Source organism: Panthera uncia, chromosome F2 (genome assembly GCF_023721935.1).
Source record: "Panthera uncia isolate 11264 chromosome F2, Puncia_PCG_1.0, whole genome shotgun sequence".
Classification (NCBI taxonomy): Eukaryota; Metazoa; Chordata; class Mammalia; order Carnivora; family Felidae; genus Panthera; species Panthera uncia.
In genome coordinates, this window is record NC_064812.1 from 7,451,333 (window position 1) to 7,458,161 (window position 6,829).

Genomic DNA, 6,829 nt, shown 5'->3' on the forward strand with positions numbered 1-6,829 from the left:
GGGCGCGGGCGCGGGTGCGGGAGGGTGGGGGCCGCGGCGGGCGGCCGGCCTCCTCGCGCGACCCCCGGTCCCTCAGCCCGTCCCCTGGGCGAGAGCCCGCCAGGTGAGTGCGGCGGCGGGGGGCAGAGGGCGTCAGGAGAGGACCGGGGAGCGCTCAGCCCCCCGCCTGACCCCTTCCGGGGACGCTGACAGGCTCTCGGGACCCGGCCTCTGGGGGGCGTCGCAGGGTCAGCCTGTCGGGGGGGCCTTTTCTGGCGCCCCCGCCCCTCGAGGTCGAGCCCCGGCATGGTAGGGGGCTCCGCGCAGGGGGAGTGCAGCCGCCGGGTAGGAGTTGGCAGGGCGACCCGGGCGTGGGGACAGGCGACGGGAGGCAGGTGGGCCCCTCTCTGGGGCTTGGTAAAGTGCGGGGAGGGGGCGAGGGGCCGGGCAAGGTGCGCGCGGGGGGCCCGCGGGAAGCTTTCCGGACGCGGTCCTCGGGCAGTTGGGAGAAACTCTGCCCTTGGGACGAGGCGCTGTGCTTTTGCCCGGGCCAGCGAAAGCGGCGGATTTTACAGCGAAACTCAGGGAAGCCAGGCGGGACCGGACGGGAGAGGGACCGGGAGGACCCGTCTGGATGGGCACCAGGGATGAAGAAATCCGCCTGTGGGTAGCACTGGGGCATGATGTGTGGACGTTGCCATGCCAATGTTTGGCTGTTTGTTGCTTGTGGTTATTTTAGGACTAAATGATAAAAAAAAAAAAAAAAAAAAAAAAAAAAAAAAAAAAAAAAAAAAAAAGTTACTTGGGAGAGAGGGAACTGCTTGGATGGTCATGAGTTCTTCCCTGGGTATGCAGGAAATGGGTGAATCTTTCACATTACCACCCCCCAACGGAATCCATGCCCAGTGGGCTTTGACAATAATAAATAGAAAACGCTGGAGCGCCCGAAACCCGGCAGTGTTTGTCAGCTGAGTTTCAGGTGTCAGGCTCCGTGTTCCGTGGGAGAAAAACGGGAGGACACCGTGGTACTTGATATGCTCAAGCAGTCGCCTTTTTGTAATAAGCTTTGGAGCCCATCAAAGGGGAGTTTAGTTGTAACTGCCAGGGTTAAGTAATCACATTGACCCAGTGCCACCCACCAATCAGGAGCTTCCCTGAGTGTAACTTGGGAGACTGCTACCAGCCCAGGACTGTGCTGATTGTGAATTACCAGTGGTCCGGCTGGATCTTTTTCCCTCTTTAATTTTCCGCTATTAACCTTGCATTTACCAGACGTTACAATGAATCACCCAGTTGAACTCCTCTCCACTAAATCACTTTTAAATTCTCAGGCGCTAGCTCTGACGGGTCTTTTTTTCCCCCCATGTTTGAAAGTTGTTTGGCTATTTCAAATATAATAGCTTCAAATTGATAAGGGTTGTTTTGAGTATAAATCCAGCTTAAACAGATTATACGCCAAGCGGGTGACGGGTTTTAAAATGTAAATCTCGTCCAAGAAAACTTATGGTTTGTGAACGGCGCAGGTTGTGACAGCCGCCGTCACAGAGGAGGTGTCTGAAGGAGTCTTCTGTGAAGGATAAGAGAACACCCAGGACACCTGGTGAGTTTGATATTAACCGGCAGCCCCCCCCCCCCCATGCAAACTTGCTCCTTACTTGAGCGTTTCTGACACGTGGGAGCCACTTCTGTTGATTGTGGATCTTTGGTTATTTGTCGTTTTCAGAAAGTTCTGTAGACAGAAAACTCTCACTTCAGAATTGAGTCGTTGTGGCATGAACCCAAGGCACCCAAGAGTTTCAGTACGAGATGTAAAGGAGGATCATTCAGTTTGGGATCTTGTTAATTCTTTCTGTGCAGCAGTTTTTGTACCTGGCTCTGTGCTGTGACACCCTTTAAAGGGCTTGCTCCTATTGGCTGTTGCTGACATATGTCTGTATGCAATCCTGTAATGGGCTGTTTGACTGTTACAACCTAAAGCATCATTTCCTGTACTATAGAAATAATTTTTTCATTGCCCATCCTTCCTTCTCTCTGTTGAAAGGGAACTGTAGAATTGGGCAGATCAGCACTTACTCAGCATATGCCCCACGTGTGAGTCTCAGTGACCTTGGTAGCATCATGGAGGTCATGTGTTCATGGAGATAAACTGTGCTTGAACAGTTTCCACCAAATGATAAAGACACATGGGAAAGAGATTTGAGATATGCATATCCTGATTTTTTTTTAAGTCGTTTTTATTGGGAATTTATCGTGATCATTGCCAAAAATAATTCATTGATTTCTTTTGGGAGAATACATACTTTTCTATTTTACATTTAAAAAATTACTTCTTTTTTCAACTTTTCTAGTATTGCTCATATATTCTACCACTGACAAATGTTTTTTTGGGGTGACCTTTTTAAAGCTTGGGAACTAGAGAGAAGGGCAGTAATGCTGGGGTGAATTTGGCCTGGGAAAGCAGCTGTGCTCCAAGAAATTTGATATTTACAAGTGTAAGATAAATTAAGTAGTGGTTAGTTATGTTTTATGAGAATTCTCTATTTTTACAAAAAGAATTCATTAAAAGATGCCTTCAGATAATCCCTTTTATATGGTAATTACCAAACGGGACTTGATTTATAAAAAATCATTTGGCATACAACAATTTAGGGATAGGATTTTGGCGTTAATGTAAGGTTTATCAGGGTTCTTTGAATTGTCCCTTTCTGAAAAGTGAGGACAAAGTTAATATTTATGGGCTTCTTAAATTCGAGTGTATTACTTGCTTGTATGCTACCTATTAATGTTTTAACTGAATGGAAAACTTGTCATCTGATTTGTGCTGTGCCATCTAAGGAGCACATTGAAACCTAGTGAAAATGCCAAAATGTTATGGTCAGGTTTGTGTGGAAGTCCATCCAAGGTGGTGTAGTTACTGAAGCATCAAAAGCACCTTGTCATAGGGTCCTGTTAGTAGGACGGTGGTCTGGTAGCATAGGCCAACAAGTGGTTATACCCAGACTTCAGCAAAATCAAAATAAATAGATTAGGTCCAAAGTCCACATGCAGTGAAAACCATTACCTTGAATTTTTCTCTAGGTGCAAATTATTCCTCAGAATTAAAGGCTTGATTTTCCTAAGCTGTAATTCTGTTTGGGTCACTTGTGAAAAATTCTATTTTGATAAAAGAACAACTTACGTACTCTGTAAACTTTCCAGGGAGCTTTTTTTTTTTCTTTTTGTTAGTGCAGTTGGATTTATTTGGAATCACAGGGGATATTGAGTGAAGTACTCGGGGAGTTGTCTTTCTGAAATCATTTTGCTTGGGCGATGTAAAAACAAAAAAAGGAATGTGAGTTAATATGAGTGGACTTGCTTATGGATTAGCTCAGACTTTATGTTGGGATATGGGGTAAAGGAAGGAACCGGGCACAGGCTTTATTAAGGATAACTAATCAAACTTACTTTGCCTTATACTGTTCATGCCTGTTTTCATAAGACTGGCACTCCTTCGCGATTTTAGAGAAGTCTTATTTTTAGAGAAGGACTTTAGATAAGAGCTAAGTGTATAGAAGCATTCAAAGTATCAGAGTATTTGAGTGCTTTAATAGTTTTTGTTTTTGTGCATCAGGCAGAAAGCAAGAAATTATTTTCATGCTGAATATGGGTTGAGAGCCCAACTTTGGGATAATGGGCACAGTTTTGTTCCTCTTAACATAATTGAATATTATAAAAATTGAGAGAGCAGCTTGAATGATGCCATTCATTTCTTAGTACAGGCTCTTAGTTCCTCTGTTGAACAAATGAGTAAAAATGAGAATTGAAGATGTGATATTAAAAGAAATTTTTCAATTTTTTTTTTTTTTTTTAATTTCAAGATGCTGTCTCAAAGGATTGCTAATTTTTGAGTATGGTGAAGTTAAAAAAAATTATTTGGATTTATCATTAATGAGGGTATGTAATTTAAAAAAAAAAAAACTTTTTAAACACATGCAGCAAGTAAGTAGACTGCTGCAAATTTAAAATATTTGTGCCAAGATCTGTGAGAATAGAGATAATGATCAGAAACTTTAATTGGAACTTAAGGCCAATTTATGTTATCAACTTCATTATTCAACTCAGTGTCACTTGAAAAATATTTTATTTTTCTGTTCCCAGTTTTCTTTTCCTATAAAATGCAATCAGTAGTGCAACATACTTTATGTAAAATTGGGTTTTTAAATATTTGCTAGACTTCTTAAGCATAAAATATTACCTAATACTAATATGTGTATGTAAATCTATTGTTATGGGACTTTTAAAAGTTTTGACTTTATAATCTGCAAAAATTTGGACAAAAATTTTAAAAATAAGAAAGGCCGAGTTCAGAGTTATAGTCACTGATGATGTTGTAAATTGTATTTTCCTCATTTTCCTTGAAGGATTTTCTTTCACTCTTGCTTGTTTATATTTTCTAGATGCCAGTCATGCTGGCTTTTAGTGTTTGATCATGGTATCTATACCATCAATAGAAAGTTCACTTGTAAAAACTGCCCTCTGTATCTTCTCCCAGCTGTTCTGAGGATTGTTTGAATTTCACTTACCGAACGTGCTTTAATCAGAAGTTACTACTAAATAGAAAAGTTATTGCAGTTTTCACAAACTAGAGGAAAATATAAATTTGTCTTAAGATATTTTATAAACATTTTTATGTTACTGCAGGGACAGTTAAACATAGTATGTATAATTTAGTGTTTCTCACTGTTATTAACATTTGTTCTAACTTAGCTTCATTTGATGCATTATTAAACAGTAATAGTAGGTATACAGTCTCATTTAAAAATATCTGTTTGTGGAATGTTTTTCAAAAAAACTTGCCCTTAAATAGGCAAAAGATGAAAATTTCACCCTGAAATCTTCTAATTGAATATATAGGTAAATGTTTGATATCACGCATTGTTTTGATTGTTATCTTACATATGAGGATTTTTTGTGTGCTTCTTTAGGATTACTTTCAAGTACTTTTTATTTTTTAAAAAAGCTTTTCTTTGGGGTGCCTGGGTGGTTCAGTCGGTTAAGCGCCCGAGTCTTGATTTCAGCTCAGGTCATGATCTCCTGATTCATGGGTATAGAGCCCTGGGTCAGGCCCTGTGCTGCCAATGTGGAACCTGCTTGGGACTCCCTCCCTCCCTCCCTCCCTCCCTCCCTCCCTCCCTCCCTCCCTCTCTCTCTCTCTCTCTCCCCCTCCCGCCACCCTCTCTCTCTGCCCTTCCCTTGCATGTGTGCACGCTCGCTCTCTCTCTCTCTCTCTCTCATATAAATAAACAGACATTAAAAAAAAAACTTTTCTTTAAAAAAAGGCATTTTATTCTTAATGACCATTTCAGAGTCCTCAGACTTTTATTTTATTTATTTATTTTTAATTTATTTCATTTTTTAGGGAGAGAGAGATCACAAGCAGGGGAAAGGGACAGAGAGAGAGGGAGGGAGGGAGGGAGAATCCCAAACAGGCTCCGCACCCAATGTGGGGCCTGACATGGGGCTTGATCTCACTACCATGAGATCATGACCTGAGCCAAAATCAAGAGTCGGGTGCTTAACTGACTGAGCTACCCAGGTGCCCCAGGAGTCCTCAGACTTTTATATTTGAAAGAACTGGAAATGAGTAATTTATTAAGCCTTTTCTATAAAATGCATTAATTAATTGGAGCATGTGATGTAGTTTATTTTTACTATAATCAGAGAGTTGTCTTTATCCTAAACAAATTTATAGAATAATAGTTGGCTCTTTGGGCAAATTTAGGTAGTGTAGACTGTGCCCAGAAATGATCTTTTGAATGCAAAGTGTTGGACTAAGTTTACAATATCCTGTGGAAATGATATTTACCTTATAAAGACATTTATAGTATGTCTGTTTAAGGATGCTTTCTTAAACACGTCTGTAAGTAAGTATATTATACATGTTGTTCACGTGATGTATTGAAGGGTTTAATTTATATCCTATGCTCCTCTCCCCTCTTCCGCCTTTTAATAATTGTCAGTTGTTGGCCTTTAGCCACATACTATGAGGGAACTTTTAATGCATGATTGATTGGCCCAGGGTGGTGGTGGTTTTTTCCTAGTGCCTTGTCTGATGGGGAACAAGGAGATTGTCCTGTAACTCTTAATACATGTTAAATATTGTTGTGAATGTTTGGTTTTAATCAGTCAGTCTGTATAAAGGGGGAAACACTTTAAAAATTCTTGAGACGATGTAAGTGGTTCTGTTCCCCGTCGCCCCTCCTCCGGCCCCTAACTCTATTGTGAGGAACAGAGAGGGTAACTGTAAGGAAGCATTGTAGGAGTTCGATGAGGTCTATGAAGGCAATATACTTGTTTTGATACAAAGCATGCGAAATTCGTCATTGCATACCTTTCCTTCAGGGTGTAACCTGGCTTTTTTATTAGCACTTGTGACTATGAAGAGTTGAGAAGAGCAAACTGCCAGGAGAAGCATATGGGAATCTTTAATCAGTTTACATAATATTGCTGATGGCTGAGGATAAGCAGTTTCACACTGATGTTCATTTTCCGTGATCACAGGTAGAGCTCCAAATTTTATAAGGCAGAGGACAGATGCTCAGGTGAAAAGTGGGGAAGGATTTTCGGATTCGAAGTCATTGTTGAGAAAATTCAAGGTTACCAATCTTGAAAAAAAATTACGTTATATCAATTATAATATTTTCTAACACTGTACAAGTTTTGAATATCCTGTGGCCATAAACACCCTAGTGTGTGTCCAAACATAAATCCTAATTTAGGTTAGAAAATTAGTCACTGAAAGAGTTTTGGGGTGCCTGGGTGGCTTAGTCGGTTGGGCGTCTGACTTCAGCTCAGGTCATGACCTCACACT

The 6,829-nt window shown here is 41.1% G+C and overlaps 1 long non-coding RNA gene across 1 annotated transcript in view; it reads right to left on the reverse strand.

The window, feature by feature from the left end:
- LOC125924722 (uncharacterized) overlaps window positions 1-2,064 on the reverse strand; it is a 29,172-nt gene extending 27,108 nt beyond the window's left edge. Inside the window, exon 1 of the long non-coding RNA XR_007458529.1 lies at window positions 1,635-2,064. This is a non-coding gene — a long non-coding RNA (uncharacterized LOC125924722). The remainder of the gene's footprint in view (window positions 1-1,634) is intronic.
- Window positions 2,065-6,829: the final 4,765 nt, after the last annotated feature.